This window comes from Acartia tonsa, chromosome 2 (genome assembly GCF_053477335.1).
Source record: "Acartia tonsa isolate MP-2025a chromosome 2, ASM5347733v1, whole genome shotgun sequence".
NCBI classification, from domain to species: Eukaryota; Metazoa; Arthropoda; class Copepoda; order Calanoida; family Acartiidae; genus Acartia; species Acartia tonsa.
Window position 1 is genome coordinate 12,482,276 of NC_137261.1, and position 16,940 is coordinate 12,499,215.

Below are 16,940 nucleotides of genomic sequence, written 5' to 3' on the forward strand. Positions count from 1 at the left end.
TTTAGAAAGAAAAAAGTAAAAACATTAACATTTTATGTAAAATACGTAAATATGTAATGCTTAAAATGTAATTAGTTAATTACATTCAAACTTTGCATCTAGCTGTTGAAATCTAATTTTGAAATTTCTGATATGAGGGCTAGAAATTTTTTAAAGATTTTCAACTCCAGAAAATGTTATTTTAGGATGCCTAAAACTTTTTTGTTATTAAAACTGGATGTTTTAAATTTGAGTTATTGGGTCTACTTGTGGCAGACTCTCAGCAGTGAAGTGGTGTATTTCCTGCAGGCTTCCTTTAATCCACATATCCTTAGACCAACACAATGCATTGAATTTGCATTGGCCTCAATGCTTCGTTGAAACAGATAAAGTTAGTTTATAAATGGCTCCACAAAAAAATTTTAATAAAGCGTCAAATTATAATAAATTAATCCTTAATTATAAACAATTTAAAAGTGACAGATTTTTGTTCCCTACCCTACATTTTCATATGTATATTAGAAAGACATAAAAATTTAATAATGGGTTAAAACAAGGATAAGAGAAATAGTAGTTACACACTTTGAAAAGTATAAGGTTTTAACCTGAAGTAAAATACATACAATTGAAACTTCTATAACAATGAATTTATTATTTCTTGGATCTTAAACCAGCTGATCATGTACTCTAATAAAGTGAAACTTGTAGCTGGTTAAAAAACGATCCAACCCATTCATCCCTCTCCTCCTACTGGATGAATTAACTGACAAATAAAGGATATCCATGTTAGCAACCTAAATTGATGACATTTATTCCCCTGTCATTACATCCACGTATATTCTACATCAATTCTTTTAACTTATAGAGTTGCTACACAATATATTAAATATTTTGTATATATAAAATACTAAGTCTGATGATATATATAATTATTAGTATAACTTATAGAGTTGCTACATACTATATTAAATATTTTGTATATATAAAATACTAGGTCTGTTGACAGATATAATTATTAGTATTACTTATAGAGTTGCTACAAACTATATTAAATATTTTGTATATATAAAATACTAGGTCTGATGATATATATAATTATTAGTATTACTTATAGAGTTGCTACATACTATATTAAATATTTTGCATATATAAAATACTAGGTCTGTTGATATATATAATTATTAGTATGACTTATAGAGTTGCTACATACTATATTAAATATTTTGTATATATAAAATACTAGGTCTGTTGACAGATATAATTATTAGTATTACTTATAGAGTTGCTACAAACTATATTAAATATTTTGTATATATAAAATACTAGGTCTGTTGACAGATAGAATTATTAGTATTACTTATAGAGTTGCTACATACTATATTAAATATTTTGTATATATAAAATACTAGGTCTGATGATATATATAATTATTAGTATTACTTATAGAGTTGCTACAAACTATATTAAATATTTTGCATATATAAAATACTAGGTCTGTTGATATATATAATTATTAGTATGACTTATAGAGTTGCTACATACTATATTAAATATTTTGTATATATAAAATACTAAGTCTGATGATATATATAATTATTAGTATGACTTATAGAGTTGCTACAAACTATATTAAATATTTTGTATATATAAAATACTAGGTCTGTTGATATATATAATTATTAGTATGACTTATAGAGTTGCTACATACTATATTAAATATTTTGTATATATAAAATACTAAGTCTGATGATATATATAATTATTAGTATTACTTATAGAGTTGCTACAAACTATATTAAATATTTTGCATATATAAAATACTAGGTCTGTTGACAGATAGAATTATTAGTATTACTTATAGAGTTGCTACATACTATATTAAATATTTTGTATATATAAAATACTAAGTCTGATGATATATATAATTATTAGTATAACATATAGAGTTGCTACAAACTATATTAAATATTTTGTATATATAAAATACTAGGTCTGTTGATATATATAATTATTAGTATTACTTATAGAGTTGCTACAAACTATATTAAATATTTTGTATATATAAAATACTAGGTCTGTTGATATATATAATTATTAGTATTACTTATAGAGTTGCTACAAACTATATTAAATATTTTGTATATATAAAATACTAGGTCTGTTGATATATATAATTATTAGTATTACTTATAGAGTTGCTACATACTATATTAAATATTTTGTATATATAAAATACTAGGTCTGTTGACAGATAGAATTATTAGTATTACTTATAGAGTTGCTACAAACTATATTAAATATTTTGTATATATAAAATACTAGGTCTGTTGATATATATAATTATTAGTATGACTTATAGAGTTGCTACATACTATATTAAATATTTTGTATATATAAAATACTAGGTCTGATGATATATATAATTATTAGTATGACTTATAGAGTTGCTACAAACTATATTAAATATTTTGTATATATAAAATACTAGGTCTGTTGACAGATAGAATTATTAGTATTACTTATAGAGTTGCTACATACTATATTAAATATTTTGTATATATAAAATACTAAGTCTGTTGACAGATAGAATTATTAGTATTACTTATAGAGTTGCTACAAACTATATTAAATATTTTGTATATATAAAATACTAAGTCTGATGATATATATAATTATTAGTATTACTTATAGAGTTGCTACATACTATATTAAATATTTTGTATATATAAAATACTAGGTCTGTTGATATATATAATTATTAGTATTACTTATAGAGTTGCTACATACTATATTAAATATTTTGTATATATAAAATACTAGGTCTGTTGACAGATAGAATTATTAGTATTACTTATAGAGTTGCTACATACTATATTAAATATTTTGCATATATAAAATACTAAGTCTGATGATATATATAATTATTAGTATTACTTATAGAGTTGCTACATACTATATTAAATATTTTGTATATATAAAATACTAGGTCTGTTGATATATATAATTATTAGTATTACTTATAGAGTTGCTACATACTATATTAAATATTTTGTATATATAAAATACTAAGTCTGATGATATATATAATTATTAGTATTACTTATAGAGTTGCTACATACTATATTAAATATTTTGTATATATAAAATACTAGGTCTGTTGACAGATATAATTATTAGTATTACTTATAGAGTTGCTACATACTATATTAAATATTTTGTATATATAAAATACTAAGTCTGTTGACAGATAGAATTATTAGTATTACTTATAGAGTTGCTACAAACTATATTAAATATTTTGTATATATAAAATACTAAGTCTGATGATATATATAATTATTAGTATTACTTATAGAGTTGCTACATACTATATTAAATATTTTGTATATATAAAATACTAGGTCTGTTGATATATATAATTATTAGTATTACTTATAGAGTTGCTACATACTATATTAAATATTTTGTATATATAAAATACTAAGTCTGATGATATATATAATTATTAGTATTACTTATAGAGTTGCTACATACTATATTAAATATTTTGTATATATAAAATACTAAGTCTGATGATATATATAATTATTAGTATTACTTATAGAGTTGCTACATACTATATTAAATATTTTGTATATATAAAATACTAAGTCTGTTGACAGATATAATTATTAGTATGACTTATAGAGTTGCTACATACTATATTAAATATTTTGTATATATAAAATACTAAGTCTGATGATATATATAATTATTAGTATAACTTATAGAGTTGCTACATACTATATTAAATATTTTGTATATATAAAATACTAGGTCTGTTGACAGATATAATTATTAGTATTACTTATAGAGTTGCTACATACTATATTAAATATTTTGCATATATAAAATACTAAGTCTGTTGACAGATAGAATTATTAGTATTACTTATAGAGTTGCTACAAACTATATTAAATATTTTGCATATATAAAATACTAGGTCTGTTGATATATATAATTATTAGTATGACTTATAGAGTTGCTACATACTATATTAAATATTTTGTATATATAAAATACTAGGTCTGTTGATATATATAATTATTAGTATGACTTATAGAGTTGCTACAAACTATATTAAATATTTTGCATATATAAAATACTAAGTCTGTTGATATATGTAATTATTAGTATAACTTATAGATCGAGTTGCTACATACTATATTAAATATTTTGTATATATAAAATACTAAGTCTGTTGATATATGTAATTATTAGTATAACTTATAGAGTTGCTACATACTATATTAAATATTTTGTATATATAAAATACTAAGTCTGTTGACAGATAGAATTATTAGTATGACATCTAATTGGTTTCATGTGTTAACTACATTTTTAAGTTGGAAAAAGACCTGCATGTAAATTTATATAAAACTAACATGACGTATGACAATCTATTTGTGTCTTTATATAAAGATCTATGCAATGTTTAAGAGAAGCTTCTCCAGTAGAATACATGTATATTTCTCTTTATCCAAGCTTTTTAAATTCTAATCGTTTAAGAGTTCCATTACAACATATAAAAGAATGTTAAATAGTAGGAGGAATGCCTTGGCATAAAAACACCCATAAAGGTTTACCAGACATGTATTTGACAGCCTTTTTACATTCTACATATTGTTACCAAAGGATTTTTAAAATGAATTTATTATTACCTGGATCTTACGACAGATTATCATGTACTCTAATAAAGTGAAACTTAAAGCTGGCTAAGATAATTATCATCAAATGCACCTTCTTTGCTACTGAATTAATTAACTGACCAATAATTGATTCCATGTTAGCAACCTAAATTGACGACAAGTTTTACCCTGTCATAAATCTATTTGTGTTATCAAGCTTTTTTCGATCTTTTAATTAATTAGTTAATAAAAATAAAAGGTATGGTGCATTTTTTTGGTTTAAAGATTATTAAACTTACACAAAAACATGCAGTCCTGAAAGTTAAAGCCATAACGAAGAAAAAAAAATCCGGGCGAAGTTAAGATTTCATCAGTTTACCCTAATAAAAATACTTCTCACTATTTTCATTTTTGACATTAACATGTTTAGCTTTGCTTCTTATACAAATAATCATAGGAATTCGAACCTGGATTCTGATAGTAGAATAGCGCAGAAAAGTTATTTATCGCATTATATTATAGAGAGCTTTCTGCAGGTATCGTAATGAAAAAATTAAAGATTAAAACCAGTTTTGTTAGCCATAAAGGCTGATGGCCCGGGATAACAAAACTGGTTTTAATCTAATGTTTTTTTATATCAATATTCGTGGAAAATTGTCTGTAATATGATGCTATAAATGATTTTAATTATAAGTGGAAGCCATGCTGAAAAAGTAAATAACTTTTTTAAAAATTTATTTAAATATTGAGTATTATCAAGTTAAATTAAATTGATTTTTAAATTTTAGGGAAGCTTTATAGATTATAGGATACTACTTTGTTCTCATATTCATATTTCAGAATACCCACCCCTGTCTCCAAAAATAATAAAGAAGAAATTAAATAAAAATAGAATTTCATATTAAAGAACCGCTGCAGTTCACAACATATCTTTATAAGTACTTACTGTATCTTTTAGGTTAAAAATGAATTGTTGTATTGTAAACGAGTTGCTTCGCGCGTAGCATCAGACCAAAAGAACATACTTCTTTATATTATAGATAATATAACTTTGAAAAGTATGTATCTAATTTCAATTTCTTTTCTTTAAAATATAACTTTCTGTAATATGTATGTGTATTTTACTTTTTCTAACTTTTCTTTCTTTCTCTCTCTCTCTCTCTCTCCCTCTCTCACTTTCTCTCTTCCACTAACTTTCCTCTCTGTCTCTTTTTTTATTTTCTATTTGAAGTTAATCTATTTTAGTTTTATTCGTTTCATTTTTCTTTTCTCTCTCTCTCTCTTTTATTATCAATCTATCTTTCTTCCTTTTTTGAATGGGATTGGTAGATGTATTCTAAAAAAAACATTAAGATTTAAGATGTCATTTTTCCCTGCCAAATGTGTTGATAAAGTCAAGAATACATTATTTCCAATAAAAAAAAATTTACTTTTGCAGAAGACAATCATTGATGTAAAGCTTTGGACACTAGTTTTAACAACTTAATCAAAATTTAACAAAAGTCCACAAAGGTTTTAAACCAACGAACGTGTTTATAAATCTTTGGGGACCAGTATGATTTACAGTTCAATGTCCCTTCCCTCCCAGCGTTTAGGGCAATCCTTGAACCCATCACTTTCTTGACAAGTTATGAAGATCTTACATTGTATACCATTCTACCAACCATAGTTTTATCAGAATTATTTTTCCAAATCCTGGGTTTAAGGAGTAAATTACATTAAAAGTTTGTATCGCTAATGCCAGAATTTCCCAAAGGAAAAAGAAAAGAGTGCAGTTCCTTTAGTCTCTGTGTTACAATATAGTATGGCTACACTGGCTAGCCGTAGCAGTTGCAACAAAAATTTAGTTTACAAAAATTAATGAAAAAAATCAAAAAGGCAAGAATGTTCAATTTGTAGTATTTTATGTTTTCAGTTTTTGATCTTTGTCTTTTTTTCATAATTTTAATGACAGGCTGATCTTTAAACGAAAATTGTAAAACAAAAGGGTTGGTTTGTTTTCATGTACTAGTTAGATTTTACCCGGCACGTTTAGACACGCGACTTAACGCACCCACTACACTCCAAGTATATCCTATGGGAATGTCCTAAAGTTATATTTTATATTATTTGTGAAAAAAGTTTTCCAGTAAGTCTACTGTGACACTGCATACAAAATAACTTTAGATACCACATTAACATAGACCAGTTTAAATCATAGTTCCCAAAAAGTCAAGCCAAGAAAATGCATTCAAAAATTGTTTTAGATATTGTATATGGGTACGTCTGTCTCATTTGTGCTATTTAGGATATTTAAAACGGCTTGTAGTAAAGTGATAACGAACCCCCCGATCCTCCCCCTTTAATGGATGAAAAAACTGACCAGTAAGTGATATCTATGTTAGCAACCTAAATTAACGTCAATTCCATAATATTCACGTAGTATCTATATTCAGATATATTTACAACTAAAAAATCTTGTGAACTAATTATCGTTTATTGACAACTAGCGGCTACTCCCCAACAGGCCTCTAGGGACACTGGTTTTTAGTTTTATAAAGAAAGAGTAAGAAAATTAAGAAATTAAGGGGGTATCATTTTTTCCGAGGGGCGAATTCTCTTCCCCATATTAGTTATAAACCTTCCTAGGACATAAAAAAGCAACAATGTAAAGAAGAAACATATCGGTTCAGCAGTTAACGAGATCTTTCGGTATATACAGACAGAAAGACAGATATCCTGACACTGTTTAACATGGCAACCTTGTTTAGATTTACTCTAAACAACTGGCGGAAAATTGAAACAAGAATTTTGTATTTTGTATTTTTAGAAATTTAATATTAGAATTTGGTACAATCCATTATTTTACAGTTGATTTCAAAGTGATCAACCCCTCTTCTCCTTTTCTATTAAGACAATTGCAAATATTTTAGAAATTTAAATTGTCCTGTGATAAATTCTGTCTTAGGTAACTAGTAAATATTTGAGAGGAATTGGATTACAGATCAATTTAACCGTCATTTTTAACCTTAATTTTCAAGTGCAATAATGCGTATATAAAAGTTCTTACTTAATGACAGTAGATGTTCAGTTTTCATGAGAAAGGAAAAAATGCAAATATTCTTTTTAAAAATCATAAAACCTCAAAAAAAAATTCATCTTTTGAGGCATAACTGACAAAAAGACGAGCAATACAATGTATTTTAAGATGCGCAAATAGTAATCTTCAATAGAAATTTTAGCTGTCTATATCTAATAGCAGCTAAGAAAATCACATTTTCTCCATAGCTTTACGGACTGACGGACGGGCAGACAAAGTGAATTATAAAATAATTTCGCTAGTAAAAAGAAAACAAGGGAGGGGGTGTTTATCAAGAGTCCACTAACAAGCAAAGTAGAATTTAATTTGTGTATTTTGTTCCTGTCTCTTAGGAATACCAAAACATCAAATTATATAATACTCACATGTAATGTAAAAGGAACAGAGAGAAATTGCAATATAAAAACGCTCCAATAATTGCTAAAACTAATGCAAAAAGGAACAACTTCCCTCAAAGTACCCTGTAGAACAACAAATTTTGAAATAAATTAAAGTAAGAAGGGGGAGGGGGTTGGGGGAGTTTTTGCTTTAAGTCCGTTTGCGTTAGGTTATTATGGATATTAGGTAGCACCACAGTGTTAGAACAACGATGTTTAGTACCCGTAAGGATAAGCATATAAAAACTACCACCAGCAAAATTGTAAAGAAGAACTATATAGGTTCAGAAGTTAGCGAGATCCTTCAGACAGACAGACAGACAAACATCCTATTACTTTCACATTAGGATAAATCTCCTGAATAACTTACCATTGACGCAAATTGATAACCTATAATGAAAGAAAAACTTAATATTATATACCTTATATCTAAAATTCAAATTTAAAATAAAATGCGGTAGAAATAAAAAGAATACACAGATATTTTCTCCGGGGTTGTATGCCTTGAGGGGCTGCTATAACTATTAATACAAATCTAATGTAATTACTGTTTCCGTGCATTCATATTTCTCCATCCAATAATCAATCTATCGTCTAGTCAGAGTAAAACATTGAGGGGAAAGGGGTTAAATTACTGCGTGTCCCCACCCCAAGGTTCCTGTGCTGACTTAGAATTGTGTCTTTAAAAATCAATCAATAGCGTAAGGAATATTAACACAGCTAAGTCGCTACAAAAGAGCACAAAACAGTATGCTAGCAGACGAAAAGGGTCCCCAACAGGGATATCCAGGTGGTTGGCTGGTTATACATCTATACTTATAGATTTGTTGTCTATTATATCTATTTGTATGTTTATCTGTAATTGGTCCATCTATTTCTGTCTATCCATTTGTCTTTCTATCCATCCATTTGTTTGTTAAAAAAGTTAGTGATGTGTTGAACAATTTGATCTAGTTACTGTCAAAAGTTTTTGTCTCTGCACATATCGGTTAACCAACAATCAAGCAAAAATATGTATGAAAAAATAGCCAAGCATGATGACGGTATACTCAAAGTCGGTTATTATCTCCCCCTCCCCCACATTCGCCTCATGTGCTCACCCTTTTAGAATTCAGGGACCTTTAAGGATAATACAAAGAACAATAAATTGATGTTTCCAGTATAGCTTCGAAACCGATTAATATACGCTAGATTAGTACCTAGTCTCAGTCATACTTAAAAAATCATGTATAAATCGTTTTACAGACAATTTTCCGCGGACATTTAAAAAAGATAAAGACCAGATTTGTGAGCCCAGAGTGGCTGAAAGCCTTTGCTAATAAAACTGGTATTAATTTTGTTTTACGATGAAAAATTAATTATTTCCAGTTTTGTTAGAAGAAGCCACGGGCAAACAAAATGATATCAATATTCTGATTTTGATTTTGATTTTTTTTATTTGTTGATAATTATGATGATATACATGATTTTTCAGTATTGCTGCAGTACCGGTTCTAATCAAGCGGATACCAATCGGTTTCGAAGCGGTACTGGTAATAAAATTACCATTGCTGTAAACTAAATGATTTTATAAGACAACGAATGATCGAAATAACGTATTTAGAACATTTTAGGGACCAGTAAAATCTTCAATGCTTCTCTCCATTATCGATATATTATTACTTGGATGTTGCACCGATTTTCATGTACTCTGAAAAAGTCAGGCGCACAGTTGGCTAAAACAACGATACCCCCATCAACCTCTTTATCCTATTCCCTCCCCTCCTACTAAACGAAGTGCCCAATATATGAGGTCCATATTAGCAAGGTAAATAAACGACAAACTTTACCATGTCAGATAGACATGTGTATCCTAGATCAATTTCTTGCCTAGTTTTATATGAACACTACCTATGTCAGGTCAGAAGTATAATATATCTTACTTCACTTGCTTTACAGATGCTATTCAAATTCAACCAATTTCATAATGAAATAATTTCTTTTCTCGTATTCATTCGAATCCGGTGGATAGGAACCGGTTCTCATCCATACGAAAAAACTATGTCTAGCATCGTATTATAAACCGCTTTCTACGAATATAAAAATGTACAATCAAAAGATTAAAACCAGTTTTTTAGGCGGTGCCTTCGGCACCTCGGGGCTAAAAAAACTCGTTTTAATCTTTTAATTGTACATTCTATATTGTATATATATATATAATACGATGCGAGAAATAACTATTCTCGTATTCATTCGAATCCGGTGGACAGGAACCGGTTCTCATCAATACGAAAAAACTATGTCTAGCATCGTATTACAAACCGCTTTCTACGAATATAGAAATGTACAATCATAAGATTAAAACCATTTTTTAGCCCGTGCCTTCGGCACCTCGGGGCTAAAAAAACTGGTTTTAATCTAATAATTGTACATCCGCGGAAAGTGGTTTTTAATACGTTGAAAGAAATAACTATTCTCGTATTCATTCGAATCCGGTGGATAGGAACCGGTTCTCATCCATACGAAAAAACTATGTCTAGCATCGTATTATATCCAACTTTCTACGAATATAAAAATGTACAATCATAAAATTTTTTAGCCCGTGCCTTTGGCACTTTGGGGCTAAAAAAATGGTTTTAATCTTATAATTGTGCATTCTATATCCGTGGAAAGCTGTTTATAATACGATGAAAGAAAAACTATTATGGTAGAATCGTATTATGGACAGCTTTCCACGAATACTAAAATAAAAAATTGTAAGATTCCAGAATGATTATCCACGAGAGGCCGAAGGCTGGGGCTATCAAAACTTAATTTAAAACAGGCCTAAAACAGGCGCAATAATGCGCAGTTAGGACTTATAGACAAAGGTCGTGGAGTCAAAGGGTTGTTTGTTTGTTGGTGTTACCTAACTTAATACCCTGTGTAAACAAGCGTGGTACAAGACAATTAAACCTCGGAGGAAACTTGTAACCGCTTCACCTAGATCCAAAGAGGTCATCAAAATTTTTTACCTTCAATTCCATTGTTGATATAATAAGTTAATAACTACACTCAATTTGACTTAAAAATATTCTTTGGTAATATCCCAGGTTCTACGAAATACCATAAAAAAAGAGTCGTTTTACCAGAAAAGTGGTAAAGCTGGTCAACCTGGTAAAATATACCAGTTTCGTGGTAAATTTTACCAGCAAAAATTTTAGCCAAAAAATTAGTCAAATTTTACCATTTTTTTTGTAAAATTTGACGAAACAAAAAAACCCGTTTTTTGTGTTTTAAATAAAAAACAGCTCTTCATAATCAGTTGTAGTACTTTAAAATAATGACTTTTATACAATGAAGCCTAAATTTAAATTTTTTTTTTTTTTTTTTAATTTTACCACTTTTGGAAGTTTTACCAAAAATGTGGTCAATTTTACAACTCTATTTTTCAGGTTAAGTCCGAATTTTCGGACTTAGACAAAAAAACACAATTTGGTCAATTTTTACCAAAAAGTTGGTAAAATTTGACAAGGTATTTTTTTAGGCTAAGTCCAGATTTTTGGACTTTGCCAAAAAAAATGAACTTGGTAAAATTTGACCAACTTTTTGGTAAAAATTGACAAGGTAAATTTTTAGGCTAAGTCCAAATTTTTGGACTTTGCCAAAAAAAAAAACTTTGTAAAATTTGACCAACTTTTTGGTAAAAATTGACAAGGTAAATTTTTAGGCTAAGTCCAGATTTTTGGACTTTGCCAAAAAAAAAAACTTGGTAAAATTTGACCAACTTTTTGGTAAAAATTGACAAGGTAAATTTTTAGGCTAAGTCCAAATTTTTGGACTTTGCCAAAAAAAAAAACTTGGTAAAATTTGACCAACTTTTTGGTAAAAATTGACAAGGTAAATTTTTAGGCTAAGTCCAGATTTTTCCAAACAAACATCCTTCTACTTAATGATAAAAATCGCAAATAAAATATAATGAGGAAATATTCAGACCTAATACTTTCCAAACAAACATCCTTTTACTCAGCACTATTTGCTTTCGTTATATGGAATATGAAATTAATAAAATATGATGATAATGATTTTATTTAGAATTTATTTCATATTATAACATAACAGGTCATATAGATATTATCCAGGTCAATACTGAAACTACAAAAGATTGGCATCCAAGATAACAACAGTCTAGTACTGATGCCTAAATGTCGATTGATAACAGTGCCACCTGGAGAGGGAAATTGTAATGCTGCTTTTATGGAGATTAATGTACTGAAGAACAATCAGGCAAGTCTCCTACCTGGAGGTACTCTGACTATTTGGCTGGAAGTTATAAAACCTGGACCTGAAAGTGCAGTATCCTGTCTCTCTGGTGACCTGGAGAATTGTTTTGAGGATCCAGAGTTTACGGATTGTTTGATAGAAACTAGTACCTCCAAATTAAAAGTGCACAAGTTTATACTTGCCTCAAGATCTCCAGTATTTAAGGTAGGTTTTTCCATTCTTACTTGTTAATTAAATTCTTGTCAATATTTTTAGGTAAATTTTTAGGCTAAGTCCAGATTTTTCCAAACAAACATCCTTCTACTTAATGATAAAAATCGCAAATAAAATATAATGATGATAATGATTTTATTTAGAATTTATTTCATATTATAACATAACAGGTCATATAGATATTATCCAGGTCAATACTGAAACTACAAAACTTACTAGTATCGTTTCTGTAAATAACATACCATACACCTGTCAAATGTGTAATGAAGTCAATATTTTTTAGAATTTTAGCTTGTGGAATGTTTGGAGCTCTCGAGTAGAACTTAATTAATAAACACTGATTGGGCGGATTGTAATCAATACGCTTTATATGTTAAAGTCAATATTTTTTAGAATTTTAGCTTGTGGAATGTTAGGTGTCAACATTGTCGTCATAATAAACACTGATTGTAATCAATACGCTTTATTTAAGTTAATTTTAACTGACTAACAGAATATTCTCTGTTCAACATTGATCGTCATAATAAAACTTATTAGTATCGTTCTGTAAATTATTTGTTAATTTTAACTGACTAACATATTTTCTCGGTTCAACATTGTCGTCATAATAAATAATGAAATTTTTTGTATAATCTGTGACTGTTACATGTTGAGATGGAACTCTAGTTGTTCTCCATGGAACTGCAAAGCTCCACACTTCAAAACTGGTTCAACTACAAAATCCTGAAAAAGAATATTCATTTTTAAATTAAGCAATTAAAGGATTAACAAATCAAAAAGGCCTTACAAAAAGGAAAGTTAACGGTTTTGGGAAAATTTCATGGAGAAAGTAGATACAGCTTGTGTACGTGCCTGCTTATTAGAGAAAGTTTAATTCAGTTATCAATACATAACCAGACTGAGAGAAACTAAGAATGTCTTATAACGGGAATTTGGAGTTATGGTATGAATTAAATAGTCGTATGTTAGTTTTAAGAGAGAGTCTAGAGATTAGAGCCAGAACTGACAATGTCGAGATCCAGAGGGAGGTTTGTAAGAGGTTATATCAACATGGATGGATTACTACACATCTTAATCGCTGCCGTCCTTCCCCTCTGCTGCCCGCCGCTGCCCAGGCTGCCGAACTGGCAGCTGTTCTTCACGAAGTAAACATGCACGAGGATGAATGTAATGCTGTTTAGATTTTAATAATATCCTGAATGTACTGTTTCAATAATATAAAGTAGTAAAATCTAATTTTAAATAGCTACCTATCTAGTACATTATTTTTATGTATTAACTTTTGTCTAACCAGTTTAATATCTATCTAATAAATTTAATAATAGCTTAATTGTTAATATAATTTAGTATACAGTTTCATAAAGGTAGTTCGATGTGTGTCTGTGTATATTAACTTCATATTTGTTATGCTTGTATACATGGAAACTACCTTTTGGGGCCGAGGTGTTGCCGTAGTTGCGTGTAGGATTATTCCAACTATCTTTTATTACAAATAATTAAACACTTACTTTTAACGGATGAATTTCTGATGGCAACAGCTTCATGTTGGTGCAAGAAATGTTCCACGGTCGAATTGCGGTCAGCTTATAATCAGAGAATAAACCCAGCTGTGTGCGAAGCTAAACCTGAAAAAGAATATTAATTGAAATATAATTTATATATATTTTTAATATTATTTTACATAAAACACATCTTATAATATCTTTCTATTAAGGGTATAAAAATTCGTTACGCTTAAAACAATCATAAACCTTAAAGGGCGAATATAGGTTGGATATAATATGAGCTTATTTCAAAGGTGCTATTATATAGATTATAATAAATAATTTAAAGATAATGACATATCTAATTGTATTAGTCTGTTTACAGCTTATAAAACCTGTCTAACTCAAGATAATATTATGTAATTAGTGTGGTTCCCTAAGAACTCAAACACTCTACCATCACACAAGGCTTCGTAGCAAGGTTGAATTAAAAAGGTTTCGTTAAAGGATAGTCTTAATAACATGGCCTAAAATATCCATGTTCTTATTAAAATTATTTTAACACTTACTTCTATGTAAACCATTCATTAATTGCAGCGCCCATATATTTTCTCACGAATCTGATTCCTGGTTAAGTCTGAAAAACAATATTAATTGAAATATAATTTGTTAATATTTCTATTATTATTTATATATATTAATAGTAGAATACTTTAAATATTAAGAATAGGATAAAAAGTCGTTCTTATATCATATATCAAAAAGGTTTAAAAAATTATAAAACAAATGCAGTTTATCGTAGCAGCTTAAAACCATGCGTAAGGTCCTAAATTATATTGATTTTTTATTACATTATTTAAACACTTACTTCTATCTCGCCAATCTTTAATTGCAGCGCCCAAATAGTTATTTCTGATGAATCAGTGTTGCTGAACCTGAAAAACAATATTCAATTTAAATATAATTTATTAATATTTCTTTTACATTCATATATATTAAACCCGGATTATTTAATATTAAGAATAGGATAAAAAGTGTTTCTTAGATCAAATCAAAAAGGCTTAAAAAAGGCTTAAAACAATTATCCTATTATATAAATATATTAATATTGTTCTCTTTTACAACGAAGCTTTTTATTTATTTTAATCTATAGCTGAAACTCAAATTAAAAATAGGATGAGGCCTCGACTTTTCTCTTCCTACTTTAAGTGCCCCTCGAGGCTTCTAAGGGGCATAGCCGCTAGTAAAACTTAAACCGTTAATCGAAGGCAGCCTAAAACCGTACGCTCAAGGTCCTACATTATTAATGTTTTTATATTAAAATTATTTAAACACTTACTTTTACGCAAACCACTCTTTGATTGCAGGGTCCATATACTAACAGCCAAGACTGAAGGTGGACACGTACTTTTTTAAACTTCTGAATATATAGCTCTCTAGGCGTTCTTAACTGACATTCATATAAATCTTGTGACATGGACCATCTCCTGTCAATCATACTTGGATATAACACGTATTTTCTCTAAGAGACTTGAAATATAACACTCATTGTTTACAATAGTTTTCAATCGGTATAGCGGCATTCATGCACATGCTCTGTACAGGTATACAACTTTATATTGAAAAATATTTCTTTTATATCCATTGCAATATATTTTTTTATATTTTATCGATGATATTTCATTTAAGTCATTGCAAAAATATATTACATTCACATTAAAAAAAATTTACATTAATTTAACTTTCGTAACCCTGTTTTCAGATGATAAAATCAACGTGCTCGACAAAGTTGCCAAACTTTAAAAAACACCTTATGTATATAATATCATTTTAATATTTTACCGGTTAATTAATTAAAACTGCATAACTTATATAATTCATGAAATGTTATTATTCGTTGCAATTTTACGATTAAAAATATAACTGTCTTGCAAAGTGTTTTGCCACCTATTCAATCTGTATGTTGGCAACCGTAACTTTCCATCGGCGCAATAATTCAACTGGACTATATGACTACGGTGCATTTTTGTATTTTAGTAATCATTTTTAGTGAAATTACAGTGAATTTTGAAGTTAATATGTAACATTCTGTTTTATAATTCAAATTTTATCATTAATTATTGAAAATTCTTTGTAAAATATTCTTCGTATTCGTTTTTTCTCCCATTTTTGGGACTCTTTTTAGCTTACGTAATATACAGGACTTTTTTAAATGTAAAATTAATAAATATATGTCTTGCACCGTAGTATAAACGGATTGTCGCAAATATAGGAGTACAATTATAAGAATGAAACTACTTTTTTTGCCCAGAGGTGCCGGAGGCACTGGCTAAAAATAACTGTTTTTAATCTTATGCTTTTAGATTTTTATATTCGTAGAAAACCATGCATATAATACGATATGCTAGTTACCTAGTTTTTTTGCGTATGAATGAGAACACCTGTTCCTATCCACCGGATTCGAATGAATACGAGCTATTTTTATTTTGTAATTTTTTATTTCTTAAATATTCTACCTTTTCAGATAGTTCTGAATAACAGGCTATTCAAGTCAATCACCTGGGTACGCGTACATCATAATAACAGGTATGGGTGTATATTAGCTGTATAAGATTTATTTTTTTTCTCCTGCTACAAAATTTGTTTTAAATAAATAGGGGGGGGGGGGGAAGTTTTGACACATTTGCGTAAACAGGGAGTATAGGCTTTATCTTTGGACTGAGAGTATAGGTTATTAGGGATAAAATCATTCTTATATGATGAATTTTCCCAAGTTTTAATATTTTTTGGATAGGCCTCCAGGTTCCGGAGCTCCAGGCCTTCCCCCCCCCCCCCCCCCTTGTTTAAGGACAAATAAAATACCGGAAAGTTAAAAAACATTAATCACACCCCTCCCAAA

General features: G+C 28.5%; 1 protein-coding gene and 1 long non-coding RNA gene across 2 annotated transcripts in view; both read right to left on the reverse strand.

The window, feature by feature from the left end:
* LOC145312399 (trehalose transporter 1-like protein) overlaps positions 1-16,940 on the reverse strand; it is a 186,188-nt gene that overhangs the window by 25,863 nt on the left and 143,385 nt on the right. The gene's annotated exons all lie outside the window — the stretch shown is intronic.
* On the reverse strand, positions 13,888-16,866 carry LOC145304590 (uncharacterized). Its single transcript, XR_013874141.1, has 3 exons — positions 14,910-16,866; positions 14,611-14,678; positions 13,888-14,182 (listed from the first exon to the last, which is right to left on the reverse strand). It is a non-coding gene; the product is annotated as an uncharacterized LOC145304590 (long non-coding RNA).